The sequence below is a fragment of the Cryptomeria japonica genome, chromosome 11 (assembly GCF_030272615.1).
Source record: "Cryptomeria japonica chromosome 11, Sugi_1.0, whole genome shotgun sequence".
Taxonomy (NCBI): domain Eukaryota; kingdom Viridiplantae; phylum Streptophyta; class Pinopsida; order Cupressales; family Cupressaceae; genus Cryptomeria; species Cryptomeria japonica.
In genome coordinates, this window is record NC_081415.1 from 26,908,685 (window position 1) to 26,928,302 (window position 19,618).

Here is a 19,618-nt window from a genome sequence, read left to right on the forward strand (position 1 = left end):
GGGAGCTTGTTGCGATAGATCAAATGACTGCAGCTCGAAAAAGACTGGTTTATGCGCGCATCTATGTCAATATTTCATAGAAGATGGATCTTCCTAGTTCTATTGATATAAGTTCCAGACTTGGATTATGGGAACAGACAATAGAGTTCAAGTCACTCCCCTTTGTGTTCTTTTCTTGTAAAAAATTTGGTCACTAGGCTAAGGCCTGCCCTAGTACCCCTAAAAACCTATGACAGTTAACACCCAAAAACATGTTTGGAAAGAAAAGAATAATAATAAGGAAGGTAATAAAGTGGAAGGAAGAAGTGGAAGTCCTGGTAACATACTAGACCTATCAGAAGAAGATAGAAATTACCTTCTTAAGAATCCCCCTTTGAAGGAAGATAAAAGAATGAAATTAGGGAGTTTGAAATCAAAATAGTCAATACTTTTGAGGCTCTACAGACTCGGGAGAAGGAGAATGCTATCAATGAAGAGACACTTGAAGAAGGTGAGATTGAGAATGTCATTGAATCTCATCATGAGACCCCTCAAGTTTCAATAACAAAAAGAGATGAACAGTGCCTAAAAGAATTTGAAGGACATGAAATTAAATTTGGAAGGAATAACAAGTTTGGATCGCCTAAGGTTAATCTAAATGCGTAATTCCATAATATTGGATTTGATACGCCCACATCATCCCAAAAAAGAGGAGAATTGTGGAGTAATATGCAAGATGAGCCCAGAGAGGAGCATGCAGAAGAAATAACAGGGAATGGAAAAAAGAAAAACAAGAAGGCAGGATGCATTAATGGGATGAAAACTAGGACCAAATCTAAGGCTGATATTGATGTATCCAAATCTTCGCCAGAACGTAAAACTATGAAATGGCACAGGGACCAGGAGAGAAAGCAAAACATAGCTGATGGAAGGCAGCGAACTATACAAGAATCCTACCCCCAGGTTTCCAAATGAAGGTAATATCATGGAACATCAAAGGCCTAAATGGTCTCAATAAACTGGATATATTACGGAATCTCATTCGAGACCAAAAACCAGATATTATCCTTGTTCAAGAAACCAAAATGAGTAAGGAGAAAGTGGAGAATTTAAAATTCTTTAAAAATGGAGGGGTTTGTGGTAGCAGCTCGAATGAGGCATCTGGTGGGGTGGCTATTTTCTGGAACAAGAAAACTATTTTGGGAGAAATGATTGATGAAGATGGTAACATTATATCCATGAAAGTTAAAAGAATCTATGATGGAAAGGAATGTGTGGTTACAAACATCTATGCCCCTAATTCCAAATCTGCTAGGACTAAATTTTGGGATAAAATCCTGCAAAAAAGAAGATCTTTTCCTAAGAAAAGTTGGGTTGTGATGGGAGATTTCAATACTCCTCTGCAAGGTACTGATAAATCTGGAGGAACTCAAGCTCAACCGGACAACAGATCTGATTTGATGGACTTCATCAATGTCAATTCTCTTATTGATATGGATCTTAATGGAGCTTCCTACACCTAGTCTAACCGCAGGGATGGTGAAGACCTCATTCAGGTAAGACTTGATAGATCCTTTGTTACTAATGATTGGATTCTTTCTCATAGATGCTCCTTGTCTGTCATCAATAGAATTGTTTTGGATCATTATCCCATTACCTTTGATGCTGAGACCATTAAGAGTAATCAGAGTTTCCCTTTCTGGTTTGAGAAAATGTGGATCTCTCACCCCTCTCTTGATAAATCTATTGCCAACTGGTGGAATATTGATGTGAATGGAACTGCCATATATAAAGTTGCTAAAAAACTTAGAAACATCAAAGTCAACATTAAGATATGGAACAAGAAGGTCTTTGGTGATATTTTTGACTCAAAGAAAAAGCTGAAGGAGGAATTAGAATAGATCCAAAACTCTATACAAAAAGATGGCTATAAAAAGTATCCCAAAGCTATGGAAGATGATGTTTTAGTCAAACTTCACAACATCATTTCTAGGGAGGAAATCTATTGGAGGCAGAGATCTAGGGCGACTTGGTTGGAGGCTGGGGACATAAGCACTAAATTTTTCCACACGACTTCTTTGAAACATAAATTTGCGAACAGAATTTCCAGATTAATTGTTGAGGATAAAATTATTCTTAATGAGGATGAAATTAGGGATGAAGCTGTTAGTTTCTTCTCTCAGCTCCTCACCGGGAATAAGGATATTGATTATACCCAACAACAAGATTTGGTTGATATTATCCCCAAGATCATTAATCCTAATCAGAATAAGGCCCTTTCTGCTATCCCCTCTGCTGGGGAAATTAAAAAAGTTGTCTTGTACTTTCAAGGGGATAAAGCTCTGGGTCCTGATAACTTCTTTATGTTTTTCTTCCAAGAATTTTGGCATATTGTGGGAGAAGACACAGTCAATGCGGTAAAAGAATTTTTTGGTTCTAGAAGAATCCTTAAGGAATTCAACTCCACTTTTATTGCCTTAATTCCTAAGGTGGCTGGGGCAAATTCAGTGGGAAAATTTAGGCCAATAAGTCTATGTAACTCTTTCTATAAGATCATATCTAAAGTTTTGACTACTAGAATTTTGGCTGTCCTCCCTGTCATCATCTCTAAGGTGCAGAAAGGTTTTGTTCCTGGCAGGTAGATTTTGGACTCTATCATTCTTGTGCATGAGAATATTCACTCCCTCAATGCTGCTAATAAAGAAGGATTTTTGATAAAGTTAGATCTGGCGAAAGCTTATGATAGAGTGGATTGGCAAGTTCTTTTCAAAATCTTGGAGGCTTTTGGATTTGATGAGAAGATAATCAAAATTATCAGAGAGTTGATCTCCACTCCTATGTTTTCAATTCTCATTAATGGATCTCCTACTAAATTCTTTAAATCATCAAAGGGCTCAGACAAGGAGATCCCATATCTTCTATTCTTTTCACCATCTTGGCGGAGAGCATGAGCAGATTGATCCAAAAATTGAAAGTGAATAAAATCATCAAAGGCCTTCAGCCTTCCTCTGCTAATGTCTTTTGTTCTCACCAACAGTTTGTTGATGATACTACCCTAATGGGATATTCGTCTGTTGGGGAGGCTGCTGCCTTTAAAAGTGCTCTTAATTCTTATTCTTTGGCTACTGGCCAGCAAGTCAATTGGGACAAATTGGCTATATACTTCATCAACACTCCAGTCATAGGACAGCACAGAATTGCTAACTCTTTTTGGAATATGCTTATTGACAAACTCAACAAAAAACTTGTTGGATGGAAAGGATCCATTTTATCTCAGGCTGGGAAGTTGCACCTTCTTCAAGATACTCTCCAGAATCTCCCAATTTATGCTCTCAGTCTATTTGGTATCCTGGCTAAATTTACTGAAGCATTAGAAAGAATCCAGAAGAGATTTCTATGGTCAAGGGTTGAAGAAAAAAAGAGAATATCCTTGGTTGCTAGGGACAAAGTGTGTAAACCAAAGAGAAAAGGAGGGCTTGGGATTAAAGATTTAAAAACTTTTAATAAAGCTCTCCTTGCTAAACAAATATGGAGAGCTTATGACATCAAGAAAGATTGGAACCGGATCTGGTTTGACAAATATATTCAAAATCAGCCTCTCCAGAATTTCCTCAACTCTGAAGATATCCTTGTTGGTTCCTTCATTTGGAATAGTATTATCAAATCCATAAAAGTGGCCAAAGCTAGAGTTGGATGGGTCCTTGGAAAAGGTGACAAAATAAGGTTTTGGGAGGATCCTTGGATGAACAATGAACCTCTCTTTGATCAAGGTAGCAGTCAATTTATTGAGGAATGTAAAAGGAGGTTTGGACCTATGGTGTGTGACTACTGGAAGGAGAACAAATGGGTTAGGCTTGATGTTATATATGCTGGATTTTCCCTACTCCAGCAGGAGCTGCTGTCTTTTTCTATTAACAAAGACTATGATGATGTTTTTCTCTTGAAGAGTAATCCTAGAGGTGACTTTACAGTTGCTTCAACCTACAAAAACACTTTCACTCAGACCAGTAACCCCATTTGGGGTAAAATTTGGAACATAATTCTTATTCCTAAAGTAAATATGTCCCTTTGGCTTGCTACTCACAATAGGATCCTAACTATTAACAATTTGGTCCGAAGAGGTTTCATGTTCCCTAACAGGTGCGAGCTCTGCTAGAAAGAGGAAGAATCAGTTGATCATATGTTTTTCCACTACTCCTTTACCTAGGAAATTTGGAGTAATTTTTGGGTGAAATGGAAAGTTGATTGGGTCATGCACAAGAGTCTCAAGGAAATTATCTGGCATTGGACATTGTTCGCATTTTTTATGTTTATGATGTGATTTTCATTGATGGACACACACTTGCATTGAGATCTTCTTTATATGTATGAGCTTAAGCTCAACCGGAATATGTTGCAACCGGTATGTTGTATTATAGTCGTTAGACTATTGGTGTTTTGCAGAATGTGTTTACTAGTCTGAAGTGGCATGTTAACCCCAAGCGGTTTGAGGATCTCAAGTGGTACGAAGGATCAAAGCGGCAGAACACATATTTCCCAGTCTTCATTTTGTCAAACCGGCAACCGGCATTTTGCTTGAACTGGTATTTTGTATGAACTGGTAATACACTATGATGAGTTACCAACCGACATTTTGTGATGAGTTACCATCCACCGATTGTTTGATGGTGCAACCACTTTAACGGTGCTTTTTGTGTCATGTTACCAAGTATGTCCAGGTTCATTGAACCTACGGAATTGTATTGTAATCCTATTGGACCGACATGAAATCAGATTCCTTTATAAGGACATCATGTCTAGGGTTTTAGGTTGTTGTTGTTGGTGAAGTTGATATCGTTGCTAGGGTTTAAGGTGGTTGAGGAGTTAGAGAGAGTATGAATGTGTAGAAGACTAAAGTAATGCTGGAATGCATTGGAAATGAGCTATCAAGGATCTAATCAAGCAATCTGTGCTATTTGCTAGATCACTCACTTGTTGATAACTCACATCTTCGACAAGTATGTAGCCCTTAACTGGGTAGGCCTAAAAGCCTTTTGTAAATCCTCTAACAAGGTGTTCCACATCTATGGATCTAAAATCCTCTAGCAAGGTAGTCTTTAATCAGATTTATCTCCTAACAAAGATTGAGATTCCTAATAGGATATGTTCTAGTAAAGAACATTGTAAGACCTTAACCGGTCTGGTTCCTATTCTACAGATAGTTACTTGTGAGTTCCATCTCACCGTGGTTTTTTCCCATTTGGGTTTCCATATCAAAAACTCATGTGTTATGGTGTTTGTGCTTTTGTGGGTGAATGCATTATTTTCTATTTAGTTTGCATGTGTGCTAACCGGTTTGTCTGCTAAACTGTTTTACCAGTTTACTATTAGTCTTGCAAAGTGTTTAAGTGCAAAATTTTTTGGCATACTAATTCACCCCCCCCCCCTCTTAGTATTCATCAATTGGTATCAGAGCCTACCTTTCTATAAATTTAACCACTTGGAAAGAGATATGGGGGAATACACATTGACAGAACTTACTCATCGACTCACTCAGTCTGAGCAAGCCTATGATGATCTTATGGTCAAATACAAGGCATCTCAAGCAAAAAGGAGAGAACGTGCAGAAAAGATGATGGAGCTATCTGAAAATAGTTCTTCTGATGAAGCGAACATGGAAGCCCTAATTCAAGAAGTAGAAAATTTGAATGAATCCAATTCTAACCTAAGAAAAGAATTGGAAGGACCAACCATTCGAATGTGTCAAGAGCTTGAGAACCAGAGGAAAGCTGAAGATCTGGTCAAAGACAAAGATCATTAAAACTCCAAGTTGAAGCAAGAGATTAGTGCCCTAACTTCTCAACTCCATGCGAGCAAAGCGGAAAAGGAAGACATGCAAGGAGAACTGAACATTGTGTTGGGTGAATATTTTGTCACCAGCATACTAATGACAAAATATAGAATTCACACAATGCTATGCTAAGAAATTAATCTCTCCTCTCATCAAGGGGAGGTTCCCTATGAAATATCTCCTCTAATTAACAAGAAACTTAATTTGTGGGTTGGTGTTGGGCATATAACTCTCTTTTTTCAGAGTTTATGTATTCTCCCTTCACCTAGTTACAATTTCTCTACCTCTTCAGATACTTAAAGAAAAGAACTATTAATCTTACAAACTACACAAAGAGTTACTTTTAAGCAGCACAAAGTCTCCTTTACGGTAACACTAATTCACACTGATCGTTACAAATCAAACAATTAGAAACTTAGCTTTAAAGCACAAAGTCTTCAAGTATAGATTTCTAATCCATTAAACTACTAATAACCACAACAATACAAAGCCTACTACAAGTTACTTCCTTTATCAACAGATTTCTCAAGTATGCTAAGAGCACAAAGTCTATTGGCAAGATTTGAGAGCTCTTTAACCATGTAGTAATATCTTAAAGATCAAATAAGTAAAGATAAATGTAGACACCTAAAATTGTCATGTCTAATTAAATAAATATTTTATTTATTTAATTATCTAAGCCTAATTCTTCTATTAATTAAATAAATCTTTATTTATTTAATTAATTCATTTATCCTCTTCTAGCCTTATTTCTCATTTAAATAAATACATTTATTTATTTAAATTATCCTTTCCCTAAATTAAATAAATATCTTATTTATTTAATTATCCTACTTCTTCTATTAATTAAATAAATCTTTATTTATTTAATTAATTCATTAGCAGGACACATGTCATTCATCTCTTAATTCATACACTACCTACCCCTTTCATTATTTTATTATTTCTTTTACCTACCCTCTAATCATAGCCGACCTCCTTTTTACACCTCTCAATCTTATCCCTCCATTTCTTATTGTGTCTTCTATTTAAGGAGATGCCTTCTTCATTATCAAACCCTAATCGACAATCTGGAGGACTCGACTACACTACGATCCTACTTGCAACCACATTTCGTTCTTTGTTGAGCTCTTGTGCACATAAAATCTGAGAGCAAATATATCAAGCAAGATCAATGGAGATAGGAAGAATGGAGATCAAAACCCTATTGGACATGTGATGGTATAATCTTTGTGATTTCATTTGATTTGCATTGTCTTAGGTAATCTTCATATGTTATGGTGGATCTTTGTTGTTGTTAGGCTAGGGTTTTGTGGTTGAATTCATTTAGCCTTTCAATATTGTTATTATTGTTATCCATTTTCTCCAGCACACATTTTGGCACACCCGGTGGGACTCTTGTCCCTTTTTGCATTTAACCTTTTGTTGCAGATCTGGCATTTCCGACAACATTTTCAACATTTTCACGTCTGCATACTTTCGGATCGCATTTTTGATCTACTGGAGCGTCTGCGACATCTTGAATTGCGTCCGTGTTTTCGACAAAATTTTATTTTGCAGGTTTCCGAAAGGTGCATCTGTGTTACGGAAACGCGTCTGCATCATTTTTATCCGCGTCTATGTCTGGAAAGCGCGTTTGTGGTTTTTATCCACATCTGTGTCTCACAGAACCACGTCTGTGTCACAGAGGCGCATCTGTGCAGAGGGTAAACGCACCTGTGTTCACCAGTTTTGGAAATTTTGCATTTTTCATTGATTCAGTTTTCGGATTTTGCATTTAGGGTTTCAGATCTGGTTTATTTTTGGACTAACATTTTCAGATCTAGCTAAAAAAATTGGTGCAGCTTGTCTTGGAAGCAAAATCGTTTGGTTGAAGGCCCCTATTTTCACAAAGTCTTTTGGGTTTTAAAATTTACCTAACTTGTGTGCATGCAGGAAGGGGTGATTATTTCAAACAAATCCAAACTACTAACAACTCTTTGTTGTAGATCATTGGCGAGGGTTTTTGGATTTTTATTGTGTGCCTTGTTTTCATAGACTAGCAAACACTTCAATTGGTGCACTAAAATTGAATCATTGTCTTTTGTGTCTTGAGCAATAGGCTCTTTTTGTTTAATCTTTAGAGGGCCTGTCTTCCCGTGTGGTCATTAGGACTACTAGTGAGAAGAGAACAACCCAAGTGGTAGCGAGGAAAACCCACCTCATCCGAACCATTATAATCAAATGTATTCATGGTGAAAACTATGAATAACGTGTGTTGATTAGTTCATACCAACACTATGTCTCCCCATAAACCCGTTTGATCAAATTTATTTGATTAGTTGTAGGGTGTAACCCCTACTGGCTGGGAGCCTTCTGTATTTACAGAGCTGAAAGTGCCGCATGTATGGCCACACGAGCGGATGCCCTTACTAGCACCTTTTTGTTTTAGAATCCCAAATCCTTCTAGTTGTTGGGGCAGGAGGTCGGACCTCTGGTAGCGGCCCACACACATACGGTTCTTAGTAGAGATACAAAGTTCACCATGGGGAGTTTTCATAGGGACTGATGCTTGGCTGACCCGAGAAGTGAGTGCTGAGGGTGGAGTCAGTGAAGTCAAGCATCTAAGTATCCGCTCTAAATAGCGTAGCCTCGGGTGTAAAACCCCATGTGGGATCAACAACTATTGTCTTGGCCAGTCATAAGAATTGTGCTTGACTTATGTTAAACATTCAAAACATTCAAGACCAAACAGCAAAACATTGTGTCTTTTGTGTCTTCAAGTGTATGCAAAACATTTTTACATCAAACAATACACTTTTCTTGGAGTCATTTTGGAGTCTAGACACTTGCAAACATTGAGTCCTCATCAAAACTGTGTCCTCTTGTCACGAAAAACAGTCAAACAGTCAGATTTGGTCACAACAAAACAACTTCATAGATTGAAAAAATTGCACAAAATTTGTAGAAATGCGTCTGTGTCGGGCATAATAGCGTCTGTGTTGTCTAGCCACGTCTGTGCAGGACAGAATCGCGTCTGTGCTCCAACAGCAAACATTACATTTGACAGAAAATCGTAGAGGTGCGTCTGTGTTAAACAGAGTAGCATCTGTGTCGGGAAGCGGCGTCTGTGAAGTATACAGGCGCGTCTGTGTCCAGAATTGAAAAATTGTTACAGTCCAGCAAGCAAACACAGTCAGTTTCAGAATTCTTGAGCTTCCTAGGTCATCTCTCTAAGGTTTCATTTAGCGTTCAACCTGTCCTTGGGTCTCACAAAGTCCATCATTGCTTTACATCTCACATTACATTCACATTTGTCTAAACTTGAGTCAAAAGGTCACTTGCTTGTCCTCATCATACTTTGTCAACACACTACATACAACAACACTTTTCTAAGTGGTCCCTCATCAAGGTTTCTTACCTTTGGGTCTCATTTGGTTTTACTTAGAGTCAAGGTCAACTTACCTCATCAAGAGAAACTATACTCTCTTTGGAAGTCACACCTACTCTACTACATACATACTTGGTCTTACACTTTGGACATTGCAAGTACACTTCAGATTCATTTACATTCCATCCAACTCTTGGTCTTCCATAATCTCTCCATTTTTCATCTAGTCTCACACATCTTGGTCAATACCTAGTTCATGGTTGAAACCCGTCTTCAAAAATCTAGGAGAGAAACTAAAGAGGCTCAAGAGTCTGCAAACATGAGTTCTTATGAGTATGACAATGATATCTTTTTCAATTCTGATCATACTACATTACCTGACATGGATGTCTATAGAAACATTCCAAATGTTGAGAACATGGACGCTATAAACAACAATGCTACACAAAATGACAATGTGGACAACTTTTCAGTACATTCAACAGATGTGGAAGAATCCATTATGAATCCCCATTTCAATCGATTGGTTGAGGAAATAATGAGGAGGGATAGACAATACTTCTTACAAATGATGGCACAAAGTGGAGCCAAGATACCTCATGATTTTGACATGTCTCAAATAATGGAAAATAGACCTTTGCAACAACCTCACTCCAATATGGATCAAAGGAGACCTAATAGTGGAGGAAATAGAGGACCACATATGGTACCTGAATCACCATCAGCTTTGCTTCAAAAACCAGAGGCCCCACATACACATGGTCAAACATATGATACTTACCTTCGTAGACCATTATGGAAGTCTTATGTAGACAAATATGCTCAATCACATACTAATGCTAAGGATCAACCACCAAAACAATTGGATGTTCAAAGGCATGCTCAAAATTTGGACACAAGGAAACCTCATGTCAAATTTGGGGGTAACACAATAGAACATGACATGCTTGTAGAATATGGTATACATGCACAAAATAGATATGGTGTTCCTCAACATGAGTCTATACCAAGTGGTTCTTATACGCAGCATCATTACAGACCTCCTCCATATGAACATGTGTATGATCAATATCATCCATATATGCAACATGCTCCTCCTCCAATGGGTACCTCAAACATAGGGTATAGTCCAAGAAGTCGATCTCCACCTAAGAGCAGTTTGGAACAACAAATCAGGGACTTACAAAAGAAAATGGAGGACATAAATACACCAAAGCCAACATAAACAATGAGAGACATATGTCCTTATCCATTTGACAAGAGCATTCCAATGCCTCCTTTTCCTACACACTTTGTGACGCCTAAACTTGATAAGTATAGAGGAAAAGGGGATCCTAAGGCACACATAAGACAATTTTTCACAGCTTGCATTGAGGTAGCAGCAAAAGAGACATACTTGATGAGATTATTCCCACAAAGCTTAGGCGATCAAGCTATGGAATGGTTCTCCCAACTTCCACCTGGAATTAAGTCATGGGGTGACCTAGCAGAGGCATTTATCCAACATTTCTCCTACAACATAGAGACAGACATATTAGTCACTACTTTGTGCAACACCAAGCAAAAAGAGGGAGAATCTTTTGCATCATTTTTACAAAGATGGAGAAATCTATCCAGCAAATGCTCTTGTGAAATTCCACAAAAACAAATGGTAGAGATGTTCACACAAAATGTTAACAAAGACATTGGCTATGATCTATGGAAAGCTTGTTTGTCCACCTTCAAGGATGTCATTGAAAAAGGATTAGCGACAGAAAAGGTCTTAATTGAACAAGGAGTCATCAAAATATTCAAGGAAACCAAAGATGACTTTAAAGGCAAAGACAAGCCAAGATTTTGGAATAAAAACAAGAACACAGTCAATGATGGTGTTGTTGATGCCAACACAGTGCGACCCAAAGTCATCTTTTCGAGATCAAGTTCTACAAACAATCAAGTAAATACTCAAACAACTTCTAGATCACGAAGGAAGTACACTCCATTGGGAGAACCACTTGAGTCAGTTTTCAAGAAACTTGTGGCAAACAAGGTGATTACAATTCCAGATTTTCCTCCATATGAACCAAAGGTCAAACCAAATTGGTGGAATGATGATGAGTATTGTGAATTTCATAAGAGCAAGGGTCATAAGACAGGAAATTGTCATCGACTAAAGAACATCATACAAGATCTCATTGATAGAAGTGATATTGAGATTGAGGGACATTCCTCCAATCAAGAACATGAGATGTTTAAGGAACCATTCCCAAAACATGACAAGGGAAAAGCTAAAGCCACAGAGGATCAAACCAACTATACCAGAGCATCCTACAACTATGATTCAACCATCAATCACATCTCGATGGACAATTATGTCTCTACCATTATCATCAAGGACAAAGCGTCCGAGAATTCTACTCAGAGACCCAAGATTGTCCTAAAAGGTGTTGGATCTTCTTCTGAACCTGCCTCTGAATGTCATGTTACAACCCACTGAGGTAAAATCACTTTGCAAGGTGCTCCAGCTAAAAACACCACTTCTTCATCAACCAAACCTAAGTATGACCTTGTAGAACAATTAGGGAAGACACCCGCGCTCATTTCAATCCTCGAACTATTACGCATATCTCCCGCACATAAAGCCATTCTTGACAAAATCTTGAGAGATACTATTGTTCCCACTGATCTAAACATGGACCAGTTTCAAGCCATGGTGGGATACCTTTCCATTCCACATTCACTTACTTTCACAGAAGCCGATGACGCCTCTGTAAGTCAGCCGCATAATGCACCATTACACATTGAAGCCTTCATACACAAACATAGATTAAAACGAGTCCTAATAGATGGAGGAGCAAGTCTAAACATTTGTACATTGAGCACTATTAAACAACTGGGATATTCTGATAAAGCTATGAATTCTACAAACAAAATTACCATCAAGGCATATGATGATGAAGAGCGTTCATCCAAAGGCATAGTAATTTTACCTCTCAGAGTTGGGCCAGTTACAAAGGATGTGGTTTGTCAAGTCCTTGATTTAGATCTCACATACAACATACTTTTGGGACGTCCTTGGATTCATGAAATGAGAGCTATTCCTTCTACATATCATCGATGTATTAAGTTTCCACACAATGGAGTTGAAGTGACCGTCAAAGACAATCCAAATCCATTCATATATTGCAACAATTTGCACCCTAGATCAGAAACAACAATCCCAGTCAATCGAGAAGGTGTTCCTTCTTCAGCATATGTGGATCCAGAATCCTTGCAAGCTTCTACATCAAAACAAGCAGAGCTAAAAGAAAAGTTCAAGATTAAAGACATGGGATGTGGTGAGTATATCTTTCATGTTGATCAACTCCCATTATCTCCTAAGACATTCAGTCGACAAGAACAATCTATGAACAATTTGCAAGGAATTGGGTATGAACCACCTAGTGTTGTGGCTACTAAGTTCGAATGCAAATCTCCTCTAGTGGTGCAAGCAACTCTTGATATCAATAGTCCTAAGACTGGTTCCAACAAAGAATCTATTGAGAATATCGCCAGCCCTCTTGCAAACTCACATAGCTCTAATATTTCATCCACTCATTCCATTTCCACTCCACTTCCAGACTTGGATCAACAAGAATTACAAAAGCCCTTACTCATTGGGGATCAAAAATCAAGCTTTGAAATAAAAAATCTAAAAGTCAATAATAAAGAAAAGTCCTTTAGTCTAAATCAAAATCAAAAGCTACTGGACTCTACAAAAATCAAAGTCAAGGATAAAAATCCTATGAAGCAAAAAGAGCAAGAGTTGATCTCCCCTAATATCAAAATAACTGGGGGCAAAAGTTCTAAAATTTCGAGTCAAAAAGAATACTTGTTGATCCTAAGTCTCCATCATGCTATCCTACTTTCACTTCTTTTCGCAATCATAAGCCTCCATCACTCATCCACTTGTTTCGCACATCCTTTCCCTTCTGGCGATACATCATGGACCTTTAATGGAGCTTCCTCAAGGGAATTTGTTATCAAGGATGCCCAAACTTCTTCAGGTGACACGCATATGGGCCTGTGTAGTCCACACACTAGTAATTCTATCCCAGTTCCTTTATCAAGGAAGATAGTCACTCAAGCTACATATTATTCAGTCAAGGAACAATGCAATTACAATCACAAAGTCAAGCCTCACACATTTGAGGTAGGTGATTTGGTTCTCAGAGAAAATCCTAAAAATCAGCAAGACAAAGAGAAGAAGGGCAAGTTCGAACCAAACTGGCTTGGTCCTTACATTATTACAGCAGCATATGGATCTGGTGCATATCAGCTCTCAACTACAGAAGGTGAACCTTTGGAGGATCCTATCAATAGCATGCACCTTCGCAGGTTCTACACATAGCTCTTCAGAGTATCCTAATTTCAAAAATACAAAAAAATCAAAAATTTCAAAAATACAAAAAAAAATCAAAAATTTCAAAAATACAAAAAAAAATAAAAAATTTCAAAAATACAAAAAAATTATAAAAACAAAAAAATCGTTACTTGGTGAAAACCTAGCAAACAGGCGCCTTGTGACACAAAAAAAAAAAATTGAAAAATAAAAAAAGTAAAGAGAAATAATTTCGTCCAATGGTGAAAACCACTTCGGTGGCGCCCTGGGCAAGTACCATGGTGAAAACTGGGTCACCAGCGCCATGCGTAGAGACATTGCTCCTCCCTCCTTCAGGATTCACTTTCATCCCTTCACTTTGCACACACTCACAACCTATTCATTCATAATAAAACTTACCCATTCCCATCATGGCTTGTTATTGATCTACCCAAGATTGGTTAGCCATTCATAATAAATATTCCTTTTCATCCCTTTCCATCCATAATAAATCAAATCCTATCTGTGGCTAAGGAAAATCCTACGTCTAGTAATGGGTGTGGAACTGAGAACATCACATGTTTTGAGGAGTACAATTTCTTCCAGCTTTCTTCAGTCTATCCGCGCACAATTCGCAATAAAGCAACATTTGCATCACAGATCTGCAATAAAGTTTCATCTTCTCCGCAATAAAGTATCAGTTTCATGGATTCGGTCAGTTTCAGATGGGACACAGCAGCAACAATGGGCTTCAACAAATCAAATCTTTCAACAGACTCAGACAACATTATGGTTCAGTGCTATCTATCATTTCTATGAAAGTAAACATTGTGACCACAATCAAATAAGACTTATACAGGTGACAAGAGACACTAAACTTGAGGACTACAGTGGATGTTGGTGTCGAGTCTTGGTTTTCTTTTGATTTTATCTTTTGGTGACATGTCTTTTAGCTTTTCCGGGATGTCTCTGACTAGAGATTATATCTCTAGGATGTCTTTGACTAGAAAGGCGAGGATGGGGTATCGTCACCTATTGGTATTTGTTGTCTGTGGATTGTCTCTTAGTAATGCTATGACTTGTCCAAGGATATGAGGACACTGTGAGTCTAGTGTGAACTGGGGCATTCCTTGTTTGTGACTGTCTTATCTCCATGCAAACAGGTACAATGACTTTCTGGGTCGAACATATGCCTCGATTGTCATAACCTACTTGCCATAATAAAGCTCAATGATGATAACGCACAAGAAGCTCTTTCACTTTCATATCTTCTATCTTCCATCCCCCTTTCTTGATTGACTTCCATCATCCTTCTCGAGTCCTCGTAGCATGCTATCACATGACTAAGTATAATGACACACCAAAAACATTTGCATTTCATATAGTTGCACCTGCATTACCACATATAAGCATTTCATACATACATATAGATATCACAACTGCATCACACACTGCACACAACACCTATTAGCACAATAATCATTTGCATTATCATATCCATTTGCACTTCATACATTTACATTTGCATTGGCATAACATTTTAAAACATTAAAGAACAAAAATATTGCATTACATCATATACATATTTGCATCCATATCATAAGCATCACATAAGAACATCTCATCACATAGGTACACATGCATATAGCTGCCGCAAAGATGAATCATCTCATATATATAATCAAAAGTGTCATGATACAATGATGTCAAAATCATATGGCTACAAAATCACCCGCAGGTGTCCACAATACAAAAATGGTACAAAACTGATACAAAGGGAGCCCTCTAAGGCTATGATGAACTCCCTCCCTCGGAGCCGCTGGCCTCGACAGAATCTGAGCCCCTGAAGGACCCGCCCCAGGATCATCCTGCCTGTCTCCTCTATCTGGTGGTGGTGGAGGACCCATGACCCCACCACTCGATGCATGTCTCCTCCGTCTCCCCCCCGTAGCTGTCGCTGTACGCGACGGTCTATGGAAGCTCCTCGCCTGCTGATCTGCTGGCACTGCACCATAGTAGAGGTCCCTCCAGTAGGCTATCTCCTCTCCTGCCCATAGGACATAAGCATATCCGGCCCCTGTGTCCTCTGTTGCCTGCCTCCCAGCCCTCAATGCTGTCTCAGCCTCTGTGTAGTGCTGGATCACCTGATCTCGCTCTCGCTCAGTATCCCTGAGCCTGGTCCTGAGCCGATCCCTCTCCCTCTCCAGATCCTGAATCTCATCTGCCTGGCCCTGGCAGATCTCCCTCAGATCCAGTATCTCAGTCTCCACTGGGTCAACCCCCTCTGCCTCTGCCCCTGCCTGTGGCTCATCCTCTGCGGGTGCCTGCCCCTATGCCTGTATAGGTACCTGTACTGGTACCTGTCTCTGTCCCTGTCCCTGTATCTGCACCTGCCTGGGACCCTGTGTTGCTGCCACCTATAAAGGCAATCTGCCACGACCCCTCACCACCTGAGCCTACCTCTCCTCTCCACCCTCCCTCCAAGGTGCAACCCTCCTCTCTCCAACTACTCCCCTCCTCCTCCATTGGCCTCTGCCCCCATCACCTCCACCATCATCATCATCTCCCCCACCATCTCCCTCCAGTGCCTCTCCAGGATCTGTCAACCGTGGGAACGGATGCTCTACCCAACAAGCTATATACTCGGCATCCATCCCGGCATCCTCGATCTTAGGCCACATGTCCCAAGGTAGCGGCATCATCTCCACTAGCTGAGTCACTACCTGATCATACGACAGTAGCGGCCCAAACTGTGCCTGATCTCTAACTGTGCGGGTATACATGCTTGATCCCCGGGGCATCCTCTGAATCCGACCAAACTGTCGGCCAATCCTGTCTACCAGCTGCCTCTCTAGCACATAGGGCATCCCTCCAATCAGGTACCTACTCTGAAAGGTGTACGGTAGCTCAACTGCGTCATCCTCCCACTGCTCGCAGCCCAGATAAGGTCGCCATATGACCTCATCAATGTCATCAAGCACTCACCACCAGTACTCTAGCCTGCCAATTCGTGGCTGCGAGGTGATCATATCATATAAATGCACAAAGCTGCATCCATGTCTCCTGCCTCTGAAGTGTATCGGCCTCGTCACTGGCAGATGCTCGTAGGCCCATACTTGCAACAATGTAACTCCATAGCCCAATCCCATTGATCCATGATAAACAAACTGATGCAGCTCATAATACAAGTGTGCCAGCACACATGGTCCCCAGGCATATCTGGTATGCTGTGTCATCAGCGTCTCCAGTGCTCCCCCCCAGCCCACAGCCAATCCCCGTGTCACCCTATCCGGACATAGGAATCCACTGATAGCTCCTCTGATCATTGCCGGCAATGCTAACCCTGTGGCTATCATGGTATCCCAGGCCACGTGTCCTGCCCTCATCTCCAATCCAGGGTCCTGAAATACCCGTCTCAATGCCTCTCTGTCGCCATCTCGATCATATGGGATCAGCTCCCCATCGATCGGCACTCGCAGAATCCTGTATACATCCTCCAAGGTGACTGTCATCTCACCCATAGGCAAATGGAATGTGCATGTCTCAGAGTGCCATCTCTCAGCCAGCGCAGTCAGCAAACCCATGTTTGCCCAAAACTCAAGCACATATAGCACATGTTTCAAACCCATCTCCTCGATGGCAGCTCTGTCCTCAAACGACAACTCAGGTCGCAACCTCTGTGTCGACGGGAATCTCTCCCGTGACTCCAGCATCGGCAAATACTCCTGCAGTCAAACAACTCAATCATGTCAGTTATAGTGGCATTCACTGTTTATCACAAAATGCTACTCGCTATCTAAATGCATATTGCTATCTATCCTAGTGACACTCACTGTTCATCACAAAGTGTTGCTTTTATCCTAGTGGTACTCCCTGTTCATCACAAAGTACTACGTGTGTGACACTCCCTGTTCATCATAAAGTGCTGCTCACATTTGCACTCCCTGTTCATCACAAAGTGCTGCTCATATTTTAGTACTCCCTGTTCATCACAAAGTACTCTATCTTGGTACTCACCGTTCATCACAAAGTGTCTGGATCTATCCTAGTCTTCCTAGAGGACCTGCTTGAGTGTATCCTCTTAGCAGCTTATCCAATCGACAGCGTATGTTCATCACAGAACTATCGATTTGACCTAGAAGATGCAAATTCATACTTTTTAAACGCAAACGCGCTTACATGACATAAACGCGCTCCAAGACTGCACAAACGCGCCTGTCTAACACAGACGCGCCTGCCGGACACAGACGTGCCTATGCTCTGAATAGACGCGCCTATTTGACATAGACGTGCCTTCTTGGCACAAACGCGCCTGAATATCACAGACGCGGCCGCATTTGACACAGACGCGGGTCCAAACATAGACGCACCTGGCACAAACACAGACGCACCTAGCCGACATAGACGCGCCTAGCACCAATGCAGATGCGCCTGGACATTTTTTGACACTTTTTGGACCCTAGTCTAAGCGCATTTATTGCCCTATTCGACATACATTAATGACAAAATTAAATGCGTCAAAGTACGAGGAGGTTTGGCGGTACTTACCGGCTCTCCTGCCTCTGCTGGCCTCTGGAATCGGCGAAGGCGGTCGAATCTGTGAGTGAAAGCCATCGCTGCTGACTGCTCCTGCTCTATTTTTGCTCTGCAATATGCTCTTGTGGATGCGTAGATGACAATGAGGATGTATTTTCCCCCGTGGTCTATTTTGTAGCCTACCCTAGCCCTCGCCTTCATTTTTCGAGTCAGTCTTCATTATCCCGTGACTTTGTCACTTTATCCGGTCAAACCATTCTAGCCTTTCTTTCTTATCGAGAGATTGTCTGCAATCTTTTCAGACATTTTCATCCAATCTCTCGAGGGGGCATATCATTCCCATTCTGAGGCAACTCTGTATCAGTTCATCTTATCTTCTTTGAAACAACGCAACAAGCCGCATTGTCTCAAAGAGGGGCAAAATGTAGACACCTAAAATTGTCATGTCTAATTAAATAAATATTTTATTTATTTAATTATCTAAGCCTAATTCTTCTATTAATTAAATAAATCTTTATTTATTTAATTAATTCATTTATCCTCTTCTAGCTTATTTCTCATTTAAATAAATACATTTATTTATTTAAATTATCCTTTCCCTAAATTAAATAAATATCTTATTTATTTAATTATCCTACTTCTTCTATTAATTAAATAAATCTTTATTTATTTAATTAATTCATTAGCAGGACACATGTCATTCATCTCTTAATTCATACACTACCTACCCCTTTCATTATTTTATTATTTCTTTTACCTACCCTCTAATCATAGCCGACCTCCTTTTTACACCTCTCAATCTTATCCCTCCATTTATTATTGTGTCTTCTATTTAAGGAGATGCCTTCTTCATTATCAAACCCTAATCGACAATCTGGAGGACTCGACTACACTATGATCCTACTTGCAACCACATTTCGTTCTTTGTTGAGCTCTTGTGCACATAAAATCTGAGAGCAAATATATCAAGCAAGATCAATGGAGATAGGAAGAATGGAGATCAAAACCCTATTGGACATGTGATGGTATAATCTTTGTGATTTCATTTGATTTGCATTGTCTTAGGTAATCTTCATATGTTATGGTGGATCTTTGTTGTTGTTAGGCTAGGGTTTTGTGGTTGAATTCATTTAGCCTTTCAATATTGTTATTATTGTTATCCATTTTCACCATACAGAATAATTTGTATTCAATGGACATATGAACATTAAATAATATAAACAAATTTATTGATACAACACAAAGTTTGCAATCAACAAAACTATTTTCTTTATTTGTTTGATTGAATTCTCACCACAAAAGCCCAAAGTCTTAATTGGGATAAAAATCCAGCAGAGTTTCGCTAAGCATTAAAAAGATCCCTATATTTACAAAAAGGTCCTCCTTATATAGGAAAAGAAGTTGAGAAAAAGGTGGGCACAGTTGACTTATTCAACCGCACAGTCTCATTTTACTACAACTACTACATAAAGAAAACGTGTAGCTGCACAAAAATTTACAACATCTATTGGTGCAGCTACATGAAGAAAGAGTGCCAAAAGGGGGAGCTTCATTCTTGATTCTC